General features: G+C 34.3%; 2 non-coding genes and 1 pseudogene across 2 annotated transcripts; 1 reads left to right on the top strand and 2 right to left on the bottom strand.

Moving 5' to 3' along the window:
• Positions 1 to 404: 404 nt before the first annotated feature.
• Positions 405 to 4,493, bottom strand: LOC140005287 (uncharacterized; annotated as a pseudogene).
• Positions 4,494 to 5,112: 619 nt separating this feature from the next.
• LOC113691166 (small nucleolar RNA R71) lies at positions 5,113 to 5,219 on the top strand. The gene has a single exon (XR_003448578.2). It is a non-coding gene; the product is annotated as a small nucleolar RNA R71 (small nucleolar RNA).
• A 13,792-nt stretch (positions 5,220 to 19,011) lies between these two features.
• On the bottom strand, positions 19,012 to 19,118 carry LOC113687447 (small nucleolar RNA R71). Its single transcript, XR_003447760.2, has one exon. It is a non-coding gene; the product is annotated as a small nucleolar RNA R71 (small nucleolar RNA).
• Positions 19,119 to 20,231: the final 1,113 nt, after the last annotated feature.

The following is a 20,231-nucleotide window of genomic DNA, read 5'->3' as shown; positions in this document are numbered from 1 at the left end:
TGAGGTTCTTTGATCATTTTTGCATTTTTACACTAAAATGGCATTTTTGAGCATTAAATGTATATCAAATGAGTCCATGAACCTTTATAACCATGATATCACCAAAACTCACTTAAATATACTTGAAATGCACAATGTATGTATATGCATGGGAATTTTGAGCACTTAAAACACAATTTGGTAAGAAAAGCTCCCTTTTACACATATTCTTCAAGTGCACCACCGAGATGGATGATAAAACTCCTGTACTTCCTACAAACAAGTGAAATACATCTAATTAGTCAATTAAATCACACCAAAATGTAAAAAACACATAAAAACACACAAATACACTATTATTATTGGGTTGCCTCCCAACAAGCGCTTTTGTTTATAGTCGTTGGCTCGACTCTTCTATAACTTCTTTAATTCTCCATTGCATTTCCTAAGTAGTAAATTACTCCTTTAGGAACTTTTTCTCCGGCCAAATAGGGCTTCAATCTTTGTCCATTTACTTTAAATGGAGAACCATTTTCTCCTTTTATTTCCACTGCTCCATAAGGAAATACTTGAGTTACTTCAAATGGTCCCGACCACCTTGACTTCAATTTTCCTGGAAATAACCTCAAGCGTGAGTTGAACAAAAGTACATTTTGCCCTACCTGAAATTTTTTTGGAATAATATGCTTGTCATGCCAATATTTGATCTTTTCTTTATAAATTTTGGCATTTTCATATGCATGTAGTCGGTGTTCCTCCAATTCATTTAGCTCAAGTAATCACTTTTCTCCTGCAAAATTAAAATCCATGTTAATAGATTTAATTGCCCAATAAGCTTTGTGCTCAATCTCCACAGGTAGGTGACAAGCTTTCCCATAGATTAAACGATACGGCGACATCCCTAAGGGTGTCTTAAATGCCGTTCGGTAAGCCCATAGTGTATCATCTAGCTTTATAGCCCAATCCTTGCGTGATTTATTCACAGTTTTCTCCAAAATGAGCTTTATCTCTCTATTAGCTAGCTCTGCTTGTCCATTGGCTTGAGGATGATATGGAAGTGATGTCTTGTGCCTACAACCGTATTTAAACAATAAGGAATCCAATTGTTTGTTGCAAAAATGTTTCCCTTCATCACTTACTATGGCCTTGGGTATACCAAATCTACTGAAAATATTCTTTTTAAGGAATCTAAGTACAATCTTAGAGTCATTTGTAGGTGAAGCGGTTGCTTCTATCCATTTAGAAACATAATCCACTGCTACTAAGATGTACTTATTATTAAAAGAACTAGGAAATGGTCCCATAAAATCAATACCCCATACATCAAATAACTCAACTTCCAAGAATGTAGTCAGGGGCATTTCATTTTTTCGAGATATATTTCCAGTTCTTTGGCATGCATCACAATTTTTAACATATTTCCTAGCATCTCGGTACATAGTTGGCCAATAAAATCCTGATTGCCATACCTTTGCCACAGTTTTTGAAGTACTGAAATGACCACCTGTTTCAAGGTTATGACAATGATATAAAACATTATGTACCTCATCTTCAGGAATACATCTACGTATCATACCATCGGCACAATGTCTATATAGCAATGGTTCCTCCCAAAAGTAACTTTTGACATCATGTAAGAATTTCTTCTTTTGATGATAATTGAACCCCTTTTGAATCTCTCCACTGACCAAGTAGTTAGCAAAATCTGCATACCATGGAGAATTTCTAAGTGCTAGGACAAACTCATCCGGAAAATTCTCTTGAATTGGAACCTGATCTTTGATTGGGATATATTCCAAACGTGATAAATGATATGCAACTAGATTCTCCGATCCCTTTTTGTCTTTTATCTCCACATCAAATTCCTGCAATAAAAGAATCCACCGAATTAGTCTAGGTTTTGCATCCTTCTTATGTAGTAAATATTTAAGAGCTGAATGGTCAGTATATATAATAACTTTAGATCCTACTAAATAGGATCTAAATTTATCCAAAGCAAATATCACTGCCAATAGCTCTTTTTCTGTCGTTGCATAATTGAGTTGTGCCTCATTTAACAACTTGCTAGCATAGTAAATGACGTGCAATCGTCCTTCTTTCTTTTGTCCCAAAACTGCTCCAACCGCATAATCACTTGCATCACACATCAATTTAAATGGTAGTGACCAATCGGGTGAAGTTATAATTGGGGCCGAAATCAATTCCTTCTTCAACCTTTCAAATGCAACCAAACAATTGTCATTAAATTGAAAAGGAGTTTCTTTACATAATAAATCACATAATGGATTTACTATTTTAGAAAAATCTTTAATAAAACGTCTATAAAAGCCAGCATGTCCTAAAAAACTCCTTATCCCCTTGACATTGCTTGGAGGTGGCAATTTTTCGATAACTTCTATTTTGGCTTTATCCACCTCAATTCCCTTGGAGGAAATCTTGTGCCCTAAGACAATTCCTTCTTTTACCATAAAATGGCATTTCTCCCAATTCAGTACAAGATTTGTTTCCTCGCATCTCTGCAAAATCAATTCCAAATTATGAAGACAATGGTCAAAAAATGAACCATACACAGAAAAATCATCCATAAATATCTCCATAATTTTCTCAATATAATCTGAAAATATAGCCATCATGCAACGTTGAAACGTTGCAGGTGCATTGCATAAACCAAATGGCATTCTTCTAAAGGCAAAAGTGCCATAAGGACATGTAAATGTGGTCTTCTCTTGATCCTCTGGAGCTATAGCTATTTGATTATATCCTGAAAAACCATCAAGAAAACAGTAAAATTCATATCCAGCTATTCGCTCCAATAATTGATCAAGAAATGGTAGGGGAAAATGATCTTTTCTTGTTACCGTATTTAACTTACGATAATCAATACACACTCTCCACCCTACCATAAGTCTAGATGGAATCAATTCATCATTTTTACCCACAATTGTAGTTATTCCACCTTTCTTTGGTACCACATGAATTGGACTAATCCAAACACTATCGGATATAGGAAAGACTATACCTGCATCAAGCCACTTAAGAATTTCATTTCTTACCACCTCTTTCATGTTTGGATTGAGTCTTCTTTGTGTTTCCACCACTGGTTTGCAATTGTCCTCCAATAAAATGCGATGCATGCATATAGAAGGACTTATACATTTAATGTCAGTAATCGTCCATCCCATTGCCTTCTTATGCTTCCTTAGAACTCTTAGCAACTTTGTACATTGCTCATCATCAAGGTCAGCACTAACAATTACAGGTAAAGTACTATTTTCTCCAAGAAATTCATACCTTAGATGAGTTGGAAGTGGTTTGAGCTCTAGTTTTGGAGGTTCAATTTCTGAAGGTGATGAAAGCCCTTTTCCTTGGCCAATACTTTCATACAAATTACCCCTTTTATAAGGTGCTTGAAAATCCAAATATTTGGCCAATTCTTCAATCTCCGCACAATCCCCTTCTTGCACTCCTAAACTCATTAAACAATATTCAAGAGGATCAAAGTCAAAATTGACTTGGCTCATCTCTTGAGTTAGTTTATCAATTGTACCAATAGAATATGCATGATCGGTAAAAGAAGGATATTTTCCCATTTCATGCAAATTAAACTCTACCTCTTCCTCACCTACTTGAAACTTCAGCTTGCCATTTTTAACATCAATAATAGTACCTGCAGTAGCTAAAAATGGTCTACCAAAAATAATTGGCATAGAGACATCTTCTTCCATGTCTAACACCACAAAATCCACTGGAATGATAAATTTTTAAACTTTTATCAATACATTTTCTAAAACTCCCAGTGGATATCTAATAGACCTGTCCGCTAGTTGCAAAGTAATACTAGTGCTTTTAAGCTCCTTCAAACCCAATTGTCTAGCCACCGTTAGAGGAATCAATGATACACTAGCACCAAGATCACACAATGCTTTAGAGAAATCAATGTTACCTATGGTGCAAGGTATAGAGAAACTTCCAGGATCCTTCAATTTCGGTGGTAGCTTATTTTGTATAATTGCACTACACTCCTCAGTTAATGCTATTGTTTCGCAGTCTTCCAACTTCCTTTTTCTAGTCATGATTTCCTTGAGAAACTTTGCATAAGATGGAATCTGCAAAATAGCATCGGCAAAAGGAATGTTAATGTGCAATTGTTTGAAAAGTTTAACAAATTTTTCAAAATCCCTATCAAACTTATTCTGCTTTAATCTTTGTGGAAATGGAACCGCAGGAGGTATTGGAATGGTAGCGGAAGATGATGGTTGATTTTCTCTTGATTTCTCCCGGCTATTTTCTTCTACTATCGCCTCTTGGTTCCTCTGCTTTTCTTCTTGTTTTTCATTCTCATCTTTCTCAACTTCCATCACTGGTGGATCTTCTAATTGCTTACCACTACGAAGAGTAATGGCTTTTACATGCTCCTTAGGATTGACCTCTGTTTTGCTAGGTAATTCGCCTTGATTTCGATTATTCAACGAACTAGCAATTTGACCAATTTGGACCTCTACATTCCTGTACATTGTAGTAAGTTGATCCAGTCTCCCTTCTACTCTTTCAAATCAGTCCGAGGTAACCTTAGCAAGTTTTTCCACTGCTATCTCCCATCCCGGTTTAGTTTCAGCTTGTTGTTGCCTTGATTGGAATCCCGGTGGATTAGTTGGCCTTGGTTGATTTCCTTGATCCTTCCATCCAAAGTTTGGATGATTTCTCTACCCCGGATTGTAAGTGTTCGAATAGGGGTTATTTTGAGCATTACGATTGTAATTATTGACAAATTGTACCTGTTCAGAATCAACACACTCATTAGTATCATGCTCACCTCCACATATAGAACAACATGCTACATGTGCATTAGATGAACTTGGACCAACTCCACCTTGTCTACTTAGCAATTTCATCACATTATTCATTTGAGCACTCAACATATTGAGAGTGTCCATTTCTATCATACCTGCGTTACGTCTTGTATTACCTCTCTCATTGGTCCATTGGTAGTTATTTGCTGCCATTTCTTCTATCAAATTATGAGCTTCTTGGGGTGATTTACCCATTAAAGCTCCACCTGCAGCTGCATCAATCATAGTTTTAGTAGAAAAAACTAAACCATTATAGAAGGTTTGTATGATTAACCACTCCGGCAGTCCATGATGCGGACATTTCCGAAGCAAATCTCTAAACCTTTCCCATGCTTCATATAATGATTCACCTTCCAATTGGCTAAAACTAGTGATATCCATTCTAAGCTTAGCAGTCTTACCTGGTGGAAAATACTTATTTAAGAATGCTCTTGATAAATCATCCCATCCAGTGAAAGTATTAGGAGCATGAGAGTGTAGCCAAAGTTTGGCCTTATCTCTCAATGAAAATGGGAACAATCTTAGCCTTATAGCATCATCACTAACTCCATTCATTTTAATTGTATCACAAATTTCCAAGAATGTAGCTAAGTGCGTATTAGGATCTTCTACTGCATTACCTCCAAATTGAGATTGTTGAACCATTTGGATAAGTGTTGGTTTAATCTCAAAATTGTTAGCATTTACCGTAGGCCTTGCTATACTCGTTTGAGATCCTTGTGTTCCCGGTAGAGCAAAATCTCGTAGAACTCGCCTATGTGCTTCGTTTTCTGCCATGTCTTCTTCAAATGGAAGCTCTATTAAGATATCTTCTATTGGCTGCCAAACCTCTTGTTCCTCTTGATGTGATGTACTCCTCCTTTGTCTGTGTAATGTTCTTTCAATTTCAGGATCGAAATGTGCAACTTCTCGATTTGATCGGTGCATACACTACAAACAAAAACAAGAGAAATTTTGCAGCTTAAATTCAACAACTTGAATAAATAAAAAAATGAAAATATCTAAATTAATAGAGATGATTAGGCCCTAATATTGCCGCTCCCCGGCAGCGGCGCCAAAAACTTGGACGGGATTTTTATTTCAATGCAAGTTTAATTCCGATTTTACACCCGTTGGACTGCAAGTATACAGGTCGCAATTGTAGTACAAGATGTGTATCGGGTCGATCCCACGAGAAGCAATTTAAACAATTACTAAGCCCTTGTTCTCTCTATTATTTAGACTTACAATTAATTTGAGCAGAGAAAGTCTAATGCTGTAATCTACAAATCTGATATACAAATCTAGTTTAACAAATACTGAATACAAATAGAGAAATTTTACTTAAGGAAGATTCTAGGGATGTAGATTCCACTTATGGCATAAACTACACAAATGAATGGATTTACTCCTTGCTATTATTCTTGCTTAACCAGAGATTTATTTCCAAGAATACCAAGTCTCATTTTCATGATGAAATGGCTTAGAGCAATATAGATTTCCCTATTTTCATGGTGAAATATTCTACTACTCCGTTTTATTTCATGAAATGCTCAATAATCCACCTAAGTGTATCTCTATTTTCATGAACATACAACTCAAGCTCTACTCATGTGTTTCAATTGTTATTACCAATTCTCATTGAATAATAACACTATAAACATGCTATTGGTGATCAATCAACAACACGTAATCACAGCTACACAAGTAGACAAGTTACTACAAGATATAACAAGTGTAAATCACATTCCATTCATATTATTTAACCATAAGCTTCATCTACTCCCTAGATTAAGGGGTTTAGCTACTCATGAATGATTTAACAATCAAACTCACAAGTTTATTAATGCCAAACATCATGAAGTACAAGTACAAGAAAGATAAAAGAAAGCTTAGCCACTTGAAGGTGAAGCTCTCCAATTCCTGCTATGCTCTTGCACAATATGATTACAAGTAAAAACTCCAAGAACTTCTCCAAGAACTCCTATCTAGAGAGAAAACTAGATACAAGAAAGAAAACTAACTACGTATGGTAATGCCAGGCTTCTCCTCTGTGTTTCTGCATAAAAGGTGGAAGAAATTCCATTCCTCTCACTTCATAATTTCCTCCACTCAGATTTTGTAAAAAGAAGTCAAAGATATGATATTTCCTTTTGTCCATACTCATTTGGTCTTCTCTTTTGTTGCAGAAGCATGTGCCACCAATTTCTGTCCCTCAAAATAGCTGGAAAGTTGTGAAAAAGGTAAAGAAAAACGGCTGTTGCACTTGATGAGGAGAGAGACAGATCCGAGCCTCGGATCCGAGGAGTGAAAATGGATCCGAGCTCGGATCTTCAGGATCCGAGGGATTTCATAATGGATCCGAGGTCGGATCGTCCTGACCTCGGATGCTCTCCGCCAGAAGTACAGACGAGGGTTCGGATCCATCTTGTGCACACGGATCCGAGCTCGGATCCGTGTTGACCAATTTCCAGTTTTTCACTTCTTCTTTTTTTCTACATTTTTGCTCCTAATTTCTTGTGTACTTTGTCCTCTGGATGACCCTTACATTTCTTTGAACTTGTGCATGAATTTCATACATCAATTACCTTCACAAATTCACCAGATTAACGCATTAATTCACTCATTTATCAATTTTTTGAAACCTTAATCAATATTTAAGCAATTATCACCAAAAGAGTTCAAATATGGCTTAATCTTCTCAGAACATACCAAAAATTAATGCCAAATTCATACAAAATGTACGTTAAATATTCACTTATCAATAACTGTACATGAAAAATCATAACGTCATAAATCATTTCATGACAATTCATAAGTCTCTTCGTATCAATTCATAAATCGTTTCATATCACCTCATAAATCATTTGATATCAACTCATATATCATTTCGTATTAGTTCATAATAAGTACATGTGATGACCGGCTACTGAATACTCAACCTAGAGATTAAACTCCTTATAGGTGGGCGACTAATAGGTTTCATGACTACCGATTTATCTCTTTTCATACATGGGTCAATCGACCGGACTTTATACCAGACTACCATGACCTTGTCAATCGACCGGATTTTATACCAGGCTACCATGACAATTAGATAGGCTAATAGCCCCTATCGTCTATTCCATGACTGTTTGGAGCTTTACTTGTCAAAAATTCATTCCACATGTCACATACATAGATCTTTGATTTCATAAAAGATTCAACTCGTTTGGTATATAATAACATATCAAAATATTTCAAATAAGTCACATGGTCCATTTTTATATAGGAAAATATAACTTTCATAAATATCCAAGTAAAACATTTAATCAAATATATTCGGAGTCAACACAACAAAATAGGATTAAAAATAAGAATTTCATTTTGCACATTTGAAATCTCAGAAGGGTAAGTACCACCTACCTTCGTTTGGTTGCTCGAGTGGAACTACCTTAGATTTTTTAAACTGGTACCGTACCTATCAAATGCATAGATTTCCTAATTAGTTATTATTTCCTATAAATGTATAAATATACAAACTCTAAATAAGTTGAAGATTCATGTCTGGATCATTATATGAACCCTAACAGCATTTTCCCTAAATTGGATGATTTTTATTTTTGGAAAGTTTCCTAATTTGGAAAGTGTCTATTTTTAGAAAGTTTCTCATTTTTGGAAAGTTTCTTAATTTGAAAATTTCCATTTTTGTAAAGTTCCCTAATTTAAAAGAAAGTAATTATTCATATTCATGTTTATTATCTTACTACACATATTTATAATTTATAATTATTCATTATTATTATCGTCCTTGGCATCGCTACTTTATTTTATTACCACTTATATATATATATGTTAATAAGTTACTGTTACCTTTCACTTTATTTCTATTTTTATGCGTGTGTAGGTGTTATTATTATTTATGTATACATGTACATATATACATATATTGACTTATTATAGTTATTGTCTTAGTTTGTTCCACTCGTATTTATATTTATATTTTCGTTTCTATCCTTAATTTATTTCCTCTATGCTCATATTGTTATTATTCTTACTATCATTGTTTCATTAATTATTATTTACTATTATTATTATTATTATTTTTATCTTTTTTTTTAAAACCAACCTTTTATTTATTCATGAATGAAGGCAATACATTCCGCTTACATACGCCTAATTTTTCAAATCAAAGGCATCCCTAATCTATCCAGTCGGATTATCCCACGAGCCAGTCTCGAAAATTTACAAAAGCACTCATAGACCTTGACGTGCTGCTCAGGATGAGATACGCCCATATCGGACAACGCATCACTCATAGACCTTTTATTATTATTATTATTATTATTATTATTATTATTATTATTATTATTAGTGTTATTGTTAGAATTATTATTATTATGATTTTGAGGTTTCGTTTAACAATCTCGAACTTATTTTACATTGTCTAATTTAACTTAATAAGGCTAGATTAAGATATTTTATATTTTCATTTAAATATCTTATATGTACTTAATTAAGTATAAGCTTAAATAACTAATCTTTACTTCAAAAATTGTCTTTAAATTGGGTTTTGAAATCTAGTTCCTATGTTAGTCCCAAAAGGTGGGCTAGTTTTATCTAACCTTCAACTATTAGGCACTAATTAAACCTCTACTATATACTTATACACATTTTTCTAATTCTGGAATTTTTTTTCTTTCTCTCATTGAACCCATTTCGGCCAACCATTTTGACCATGGTTGGCGACCCATTACTTCCATTGGTTGGCCGCAAAGGCCAACCATTTGCTTTGCCTATTGTCGCCAGCAAGTGCTGGCAACATCATCTTTCAATTTTTTTATATTTCTTTTCGGTCTCGGCCAACCTTTGCAATTTCTTTTCTCTGCCACCAGTGGTGGCGGCCCCCACCTTTCCCCCTTTTTCCTTCTATTGCATTGCGGCAAAAGAGAGCAGCGGCTTGCCGCTGCTCTTCCCTTTTTCTTGTTTTTTTTTCTTCAACAGATTTGGGCAACCTATTCCCCTAAGATTAAAATCTGACACCCTATTCCCACTAGTCCAAATAAGAATCCTCCTAAATCTCTTATAGAAACATATATATCAATGTATATATAACAATAATATATATCCATAAAATCTCTAGGACAATTAATACACTAGTAGAACTTAAAAGAGAAGTTTTGTGTGAATTTGGGACTTACAGGTTTCGGTGTCTAGTCGTCTGACTGATTGACGGTGATGCCTGCTTCTCCTTCTCTACTCTCTGAAGGCTCTTGCTCTAGGGGAGGCAGACGAAAGAAAGGTAGGGATGGTGTTATTTTTCTTTTTAGCACTAACCACTAGTAGGTGGTGCAGATAAGAGTTTTAATTTATTAGGAACCCTTATCCCATCCTATAGTTATTTTATTTTTTTTCTTTTACCTATCGTAATTTTTACCTTTTTAATTAATTGGGGAAAACAAACTAATAAAATAAGTGCCAAGAAAAACGTCGGTTTTACAATATTTTTGTCTAATTACTTGCCAAGACTTTGATTTTTACATGTGAATTGGTTTTGAGCTAAACCAAGAGATTTAAGTGAAAGGAAATGAGTTTTCTCCAAATTGTTTTCTAGTTAGACATTTTCAACTTTGCACTTTGAAAGTCTTGTGCCATTTTCTTCAGAAGTCCTGGCAATATTTGACATGTCCTTGCTCCGCATTATACTTGTAACCTTGATCTATCATGCATGAGGTTTTCCCTATATTTGAACAAGAAAAATGTTGCACTTTTGACAAGCTATATGGGGGTTAAACTTGCAATTGCTTTGTTTGCTAAGTGAAGTTTCGATGTTCATAGTTTTGCACTTATATTGGCATGAAGTGGCTAGATTCTTGATATATTATATGATCACAGGAATTGAGCATATCCAAGAGGATGAATCAGGAGTTTAAAGTGAAATGATTGTGACTCATTGGTGAGTGTTCCTTGCATGTTTGTGCAATAAATGACTATGTTGAATGTTTGTGAATGATTGTGTGAATGTTAAACGCTTTCCAATGATTGTTAAATGGATTTTCAATAAGTGAGTGTGTACTTTATTGCACTCAATTTAAGTGAATGTGAATTTTTAATGATCAAATGATTGAATATTACTTGTGCATGTATGTAAGCCATGTGCATTGTATCGCATTGGCTGAATTGGGCCCTTGCGTTTTGTTGCTAGTTGACTCGAGCCAAAAGCGGACTCACTCGGGAGGCTGGTGACCCTGGGCCACTGTTTTGGCATATTCGAGTATGACCATGAAGTCGGGTGGAGTACTGGCCAATGAATGAAATGCAATGACTGAAATGAATGACTAAATGACTAACTGAATGAAATAATCACTATAGGAGTTTTTATTTTCAAATGTTTTCAAATGTCGGAGTTATAAGGAAGAAATGGGCAGAGATTGAATGACTGAATGACTGAATGAATGAATGACTCCAAATGAGCACATATCCTTTTATTGAGTGTGCTATTGTTACTTGAATGCTCCAAATGTTTTTCTCGAATGGTTGTTAAATGTAATATGTCTGTGATTTGCTGCTTGAATGCTTGTTTGGGAATCTCACTGGACTTCTAGTTCATCCCATTAGTTTGTTTTCCTTACAGAAGTTGAGATCCAGAACAGATAAGTTTGAACTAGCGTGTAATGATCCTCTTGCACATGTATTTTTTGGCAGACAGATTGTATGTTGGTATTTGTTGGTGTATCTCACGTTTTACTTTTGGGTTGTAATTAAATTTGAATTTTGATTGAATTGTAGAACTCAAATATTATTTTGAAGGCTTGAACGGATTATCCTGAGAATTCATTAGATTGAATGTAATGAATCCTGGCGAGAGTTGGGCAGGTGGTCCGCTAAACCCTTGGGTATATTCTAGGGGCAGGTGGGTTCGTCACACATAACTCTAGACATAAATTTTAGCAAAACATGAAGAGAATGAAAGAAAAGACCATACTTATATTATAGCTAAATATAAACTCAAATACAAAAGAGAAATTGATAGAAGAGAAGTCACCCTTATCACATGAGTTTTAACTCTCCATCTTGCTCGTTAATTCTTCATCCAAATCTAACTACAAATGTAAGATGGATAAACTACACTAATTATACTATACTAATGGACTAAGAAAAACTAGTGAAAACTGCATTTTGATAGTGTTTCTAACCTTCCAAAGTTGTGAAAATATGTCTTCAATCCCTCTATTTATAGATGAATTGAAGGTCCAAATGAGTTATTAAAGTTGATGTAAAATGCTCTTGAGATTCCCAAAATATTCTTCTACAAGTCTCCATGCTTTTCTTTGTAGCTGCAGAAGGAATTCTTGTTGGAATTGAGCTGTAAAAAGTTGTAAAAAAATCGAAGCAAGTGACTGTGCAAGTTGCATATACGTTTATAGAATACGCACCCTTAAGGTTGCGTATTATAGGTGCGTATTGCGTCCCCTACAAGTTTGCACTTTTCTGATCAGTATTCATTTTTGTTCTGTTTTTGCACCAAGTTCAATTGATATTTCTCCATAATACAGGCTGAAATATCTCTTATACAAAACATGAAAGTTGTACCACTTTGCATTGCCTTTTCAATGCATAACAATCATCTATTTTAGAGCTCTGTAGATTGAAAAATGATCAAAATACCCTTAATTTGTCAAACCTATTTCAGCTTTTGACAGCAAAAATGACCAACTATATTCTGACTTTTTAACTAGGAAAGCTCATAAAATGGATTTTGATGTCTCATAAAAAATGTAGAGCTATGTTTTAGTTTCAAAATGGCTCAAGAATCACCTCAATATGATGCTTGTATATCAAAATATAGCCAAAATACCAAAAAGTGCCAAAGCTATCAAACATTTCTTCTTTTATACTTGATTGCATTTCATCATTTGAATATTTGGCACTTCATATTCTCTTTAAATCACTTCAAATCATCAACAACCATCCAAATATCTTCTCAATTCACTTCATTTTATGATCGAATAATTAAAACCTATAAAAACGTGAAGTTTTCACCACTTTAAACACATAAAAATGCAAATTTTCACACTCAAACCACAAAATATAAACTTCACTAGAAACCTAGTTAATTAGCTATAAAAATGAATAAAACACACCAAAATTAAATAATAAAACACACTTAAAACACACAAAATACACACTTATTAGTAACACTTATTCTAAATCCGATATCCCATGTATAACTTTTCCCAAGTCTTCTATGTTCTTGTTACATTTTGATGGATGATATTTTAAACCAAATCAGAAGGTGTAATCAATTTATGATACAAACTTATAGTCAATTTAAATATATATGTGCTATAGATACATAAGCTACAACTCGAATGAGGGTTTGCAATCAAAATATAATTAGCATGAATTATCAGTCCAATGCTTGTGGTGCCTTAACACCTAATTCGAATGCACCAATTAAAATTTGTCACATTGAGCTTTCTCCTTCCCCTAGGTTGTCGAATAATACTTTTTTTGTGATATATGTCTTTTCCATTCTCCTTCATCTACTTTTGAGTCTAAGTTATCATTAATTACTTAACAAGATAGCATTTTTCTACACTGTTAATGCAAAGATTCCTTTTTTTTTCAAACACTTATAGTCTTGGACGTATACCACATTTGTAAATTTAAAATTTCAAATCAAAATAAATATTATCTATTGTGCATTGAGATCCATTACTATGAAAAGAAAATCCTCTTTTACATATCTTTTCATCATGAGATGTAAGTTTGATATTTCTTTTTCTTCGTACTCGTCAAAGAACCTCCTAACATGAGAACAAATTTTTTAATTGTATTTTTATATTGGCAATTCGGTCTAACTTTCAATCATAAATTAATAGAACTTTAGACCATTTATTAACATTAACATTGTCAATATAACTTCATTCATTTCTAGTCACGAATTTAATTTTTATCAATTGTTTGTTTCATAAGTGCAAATTTTTATTATTAAACAAGATACATGTGTGTGTGCATTTATGTAGATTACTCATTGGCAAAGCACTGGAAGAAAATCAAATCTAAGCTTCTACTCCACTAATTTTTACATTTATCTACCTTTGTTTACTTTGCCTAGTCACATGCTTCGTAGAGACCATTAAATTGAGTATTTGTTTTCTTGCTTCTTCTTAAGATCCATCGATGTGAATTCTGTGACCAGACTTACACAAATGGTGCGAAGAATGCTGTAGTTAAATTTAAAGAATGCATGCCAGATGAGATAATAGCATAGCAAACATATAGTGTATCATTTGCTTTTTGAATATTTAGAATTCGATGGCATGATTTTGGTAATCATAAGATTGTAGTAAAGGCGTGTAATTTTTGTTATGCAAGTAGTGAGCTACAGTAGTCAACCATGAACTGGTAAAGCTTCCACTTGGTGCCTCAAGGAGACTCGTTATTGGTGATTTATGTGTTAATTTCATGTTAGATAGATGCATTGTTGTCTTTCGTTTCAGTTTTATAATTTCTTTGTACTCCAATCTGCACTCTAAATTTGAATCTAATTCCCCCATTCACTGCAAGTATACAGGTCGTGATTTGTAATATTAGAGAGTTAGAATCCCACGAGGATCACTTGCAACTGTTAAAGCTTTTAATTCACTTGATTATTTAGACTAATCATGAATTTTAACTAAGTAAAACAACAATAATACTAAAACAATACAAGAAAAATTAACAACTCGAAGAATCAACTAAACACAAATATTCTAGGGTATAGAATTCATCAAATGTACTTCATTGTGTATGAAATGGCCAGTTATTACTAATGCACTTGTCTTAATAAGGATGCATTTCACTCAAACCATCAGAACTTGTTCGCGCCAATGAACTGAATTTATCCAACACTATGTTTCTCTACTTTCGTGATGGAATCACAAGTGAAAACTTAATCAAGCACAAGAAATATCAACATTATCCACCTAAGTGTACCACTATTTTCGTGTGTCTACTATTTATTCCACCTATTCCTTTTCTATCATTGTCAATTATTCTTATAAATTAACAACAGCTAACATGGCTTCAAATGGTGATTAAGCATTCACGAGTGTAAAATTAAAGTAAGAATAAGTGAACTAGTAAGTACAAGATACTGAAATGATCAAGTACTTTCAACCATAATGAAATGATCAAGTACTTTCAACCATAATCATAACACACATAGTTTTATCTATCCTAGAACAACAATATTTAGCTAGATATAGTAGATATATTCAACAACAAAACTCATATCTTTAATGTAATTAAGTATAAATACAACAATAAAGAAAGTAAATAGAGGAAAAATTGTTCATTCAAGTGAAGAAACAAGATCTTCAAACTTCATCATTTTTATTGTCATAAAAAATACATTGTTATGCCAAGAGTTTGTCAAGTTTCTTCAAGATAAATGAAAACTAAAGCTAAAACTATGCTTAATTAAGAGAGAGAAGAAAAGTTGTTCTTGAAGCCACCTCAATAATGTGTTTCTTCTTGTCAAAGAGTCGAGGAAAAAGCTCCTACAGCCACCCAATATAGCTGCAATTCGTGCCTTTATGTCACATCATGAATGGAGAAGAAACAAAAACTCAAGCAATTTGGCAACTTGCAGCCGTCGGGAATCCTTGAGGGATTGTAGAGAAACCACACATGGATTGCGAAGAATCCCATGAGAGATTGTAGAGCGGATTAAGCAGGGTTTATCCATTATTCATCCTTTCAAATCCTTGAGTCGCGCCGCCTGTTTTAACCCTTGTTATGACTTTTCAAGCTTCTAATCATCACCTTGCTAGTTCCCATTTCACTCCCACTTGAGCTTAATCATTTCTCCCTGCAAAAACAAAGGAAGCCTTGCTAGTAAAATGACAAAATAACAGCTACTTCATCTACCCACTCAAGATACAATTTAAAAACCAAAATGAGCAATTTATACCCTTAACCTCCACAAATTGACTCTAAAACAATAAAAAAAACACCCTAGAAAATATTCACAACTTGCACTCTTATCATGTTCATGCTATGATAAGGCAAAAATGCAAGTGGTAGCATAAATTGGTAGTTCCTGCTATAGCCTCATAGCATGAAATTAAGAGGAGTGGTTTTAGAACTTAGAATGAACAGAGGAGAAAATATATACTTTTAGCCCTCAAATATTGGGGTTGGGCCAAATTTGTCCTCAACATTTCAGCCAAAAGGATTGTAGTGTCCCAAGTATTCAATTTCAATCGAATTAGTCACTGATGCTTCCATCTAAAATAACTATAGTTTCTAAAGTACATTGACTAACCAAATTGGTCCCTAATATTTTATAAAATTTTTTTTAAAAATCAATTTATATAATACAAAAATACACAAAAATTCTGTAGAAGTTACAGAAAAATTAAAGAATCACGAATATGTTTAAAACTTGAAAAAATAAGTGCAAGGTAATCTCAAAACACCAATTTAATAGTGGAATAAAGCATGTGTTATGAATTTGTTTTATTTATTTATTCTGTGCATTTTGTAATAAAACTTTAAGCACTAAAAATTGTACGTGCACTTATGTATACTTTTATGTACAATTTACTAATTGGCTTATATGTCAATTGCCATTCTAGCAAATATACTTGTATTTTCTTGGATCTACTATTAATATAACACAAATTTTTTCTTTCATGAATGTTTGTCCTAAGCAAATGGTAGCTCGAAACTGTTTGACATTCAATACGTTAAGCTTTTAATCAATGGATTGAAAACTTAAGGAAATATTCTTAAAACTTTTTGAGTTTTGTTTTTTTAGTTATATTCTTTATGTTGTTAGACTAGTGTTTTAATAAGTTTTTGTTTGGGTATTGATAAGTGAATATTTAACGTACATTTTGTATGAATTTGGCATTAATTTTTGGTATGTTCTGAGAAGATTAAGCCATATTTGAACTCTTTTTGTGATAATTGCTTAAATATTGATTAAGGTTTCAAAAATTGATAAATGAGTGAATTAATGCGTTAATCTTGTGAATTTGTGAAGGTAATTGATGTATGAAATTCATGCACAAGTTCAAAGAAATGTAAGGGTCATCCAGAGGACAAAGTACACAAGAAATTGGGAGCAAAAATGTAGAAAAAGAGAAGAAGTGAAAAACTGGAAATTGGTCAACACGGATCCGAGCTCGGATCCGTGTGCACAAGATGGATCCGAACCCTCGTCTGTACTTCTGGCGGAGAGCATCCGAGGTCAGGACGATCCGACCGCGGATCCATTATGAAATCCCTCGGATCCTGAAGATCCGAGCTCGGATCCATTTTCACTCCTCGGATCCGAGGCTCGGATCTGTCTCTCTCCTCAGCAAGTGCAACAGCCGTTTTTCTTTACCTTTTTCACAACTTTCCAGCTATTTTGAGGGACAGAAATCGGTGGCACATGCTTCTGCAACAAAAGAGAAGACCAAATGAGTATGGACAAAAGGGAATATCATATCTTTGACTTCTTTTTACAAAATCTGAGTGGAGGAAATTATGAAGTGAGAGGAATGGAATTTCTTCCACCTTTTATGCAGAAACACAGAGGAGAAGCCTGGCATTACCATACGTAGCTAGTTTTCTTTCTTGTATCTAGTTTTCTCTCTAGATAGGAGTTCTTGGAGAAGTACTTGGAGAGTTTCACTTATAATCATATTGTGCAAGAACATAGCAGGAATTGGAGAGCTTCACCTTCAATTGGCTAAGCTTTCTTTTATCTTTCTTATACTTGTACTTTATGAGGTTTTGCATTAATAAACTTGTGAGTTTGATTGTTAAATCATTCATGAGTAGCTAAACTCCTTCATCTAGGGAGTAGATGAAACTTATGGCTAAATAGTATAAATTGAATGTGATTTACACTTGTTATATCTTGTATTAACTTGTCTACTTGTGTAGCTGTGATTACTTGCTATTGATTGATCACCAATAGTTTGGTTATAGTTGTTATTGTTCAATGAGAATTGGTAATAACAATGGAAACACATGAGTAGAGCTTGAGTTGTATGTTCATGAAAATAGAGATACACTTAGGTGGATTATTGAGCATTTCATGAAATAAAACGGAGTAGTAGTAGTATTTCACCATGAAAATAGGGAAATCTATATTGCTCTAGGCCATTTCATCATGAATATGAGACTTGGTAATCTTGGAAATGAATCTCTGGTTAAATAAGAATAATAGCAAGAAGTAAATCTATTCATTTGTATTGTTTATGCCATAAGTGGAATCTACATCCCTAGAATCTTTCTTAAGTGAAATTTCTCTATTTGCATTAAGCATTTGTAAACTAGACTTGTATATCAGATTTGTAGATTACAGCATTATACTTTCTCTGCTCAAATTATTTGTAAGTCTAAATAATAGAGAGAACAAGGACTTAGTAATTGTTTAAATTGCTCCTCGTGGGATCGACCCGATACACATCTTGTACTACAATTGCGACCTGTATACTTGCAGTCCAACGGGTGTAAAATCGGATTTAAACTTGCATTGATCTAAAAATCCCGTCAAGTTTTTGGCGCCGTTGCCGGGGAGCGGCAATATTAGGGCCTCATCATCTCTATTAATTTAGATAAATTTCATTATCTTTATTCAAGTTGTTGAATTAAAAGTAAAAAAAAATTTTTTTTTTGTTTTTGTTTTTGCTTGTAGTGTATGCACCGATCAAATCGAGGAGTTGTACATTTCGATCCGGAAATTGAAAGAACACTACGCAGACAAAGGAGGAATACATCACATCAAGAGGAACAAGAGGTTTGGCAGCCAATAGAAGATATCTTGATAGAATTACAATTTGAGAAAGAAATGGCAGAAAATGAATCAAATAGGAGAATTCTGCGAGATTTTGCTTTACCGGGAGCACAAGGATCTCAAACTAGCATTGTAAGACCAACGGTAAACGCTAATAACTTTGAGATAAAACCATCACTGATTCAAATGGTGCAACAATCTCAATATGGAGGTAATGCTACTGAGGTTCCAAATTCTCACTTGTCAACATTTCTTGAAATTTGTGATACAATTAAGTTTAATGGTGTTAGTGAAGATGCGATTAAACTTCGATTGTTTCCATTTTCACTAAGGGACAAGGCTAAGGTTTGGCTACAATCTCATCCTCCAAATACTTTTACTACTTGGGATGAATTAGCTAAGGCTTTTCTTAATAAATTCTTTCCACCTGGAAAAACTGCTAAATTGAGAATGGATATAACAAGTTTCTCTCAACAGGAAGGAGAGACATTGTATGAAGGTTGGGAGCGTTATCGGGAATTGCAAAGAAGATGCCCTCATCATGGTCTACCCGATTGGCTAGTAGTCCAAACATTTTACAATGGTCTCACCTATCCAACAAAGACACATGTAGATGCAGCAACGGGAGGAGCTTTAATGGGAAAGACAGCTGAGGAAGCTCAGCAATTGATCGAAGAAATGGCTGCTAACAACTACCAATGGGCAAACGAACGAGGTAATTCAAGGAGAACCGCAGGTATGCTTGAAGTAGATACCTTGAATATGTTAAGTGCAAAAATGGATAATGTGGTTAAGATGCTTAATAGGCAAGTTGGTTCTAGTTCTAATCAAGGAGTAGTTGTTGCAAGTTGTACCATTTGCGGCAGAGATCATGATGATTTTATGTGTTCTAGCAGTGAACAGGTTCAATATCTCAACAATTACAACCGTCCACCCCAAAACAATCCATACTCCAATACTTATAATCCAGGATGGCGTAATCACCCGAATTTTGGATGGAAAGATCAAGGGAACCAACAAAGACCAGTTAATCCACCAGGTTTTCAACAAAAGCAAACACTGCATGAGTCCAAACCAGCTTGGGAATTGGCAATCGAAAAGCTAGCCAATGCATCGAATGATAAAATTGAAAAGTTAGCTAGTGCAACTACTCAACGGTTTGAAAGAATTGAGGGAAGAATGGACCAACTCACCAATATGTACAGGAATGTTGAGGTCCAATTAGGCCAAATTGCCAATGCGGTTAATAATCGCAACCAAGGGGATTTACCTAGCAAAACTGAAGTGAACCCAAGGGAGCATGTGAAGGCCATAACCCTCCGTAGTGGTAAGGAATTAGTTGAGCCGCCAGTAGTTGGAAGTGGAAGAGAGTTTGAAAAAAGAGAGAATAAGAAATTGAGTGAGTTAAAAGAGGGAAGCAAGGAAGAAAAAGGGAAAGAAAAGATAGAGGAAAATGAACTGCAAATGGAAGATGCAACACCAATTCCACCACCGGTGCCATTCCCTCAAAGACTGAAACCTTCAAGAAATGACAAAGAATTTGAGAAATTTGTCAACATTTTTAAACAATTACATATTAACATTCCTTTTGTGGATGCTATTTTGCAGATTCCTTCGTACGTGAAGTTTCTCAAGGAGATAATGACCAAAAAAAGGAAGTT

This window comes from Coffea arabica, chromosome 1c (genome assembly GCF_036785885.1).
Source record: "Coffea arabica cultivar ET-39 chromosome 1c, Coffea Arabica ET-39 HiFi, whole genome shotgun sequence".
Taxonomy (NCBI): domain Eukaryota; kingdom Viridiplantae; phylum Streptophyta; class Magnoliopsida; order Gentianales; family Rubiaceae; genus Coffea; species Coffea arabica.
This window is presented reverse-complemented; position numbering and strand designations above follow the sequence as displayed.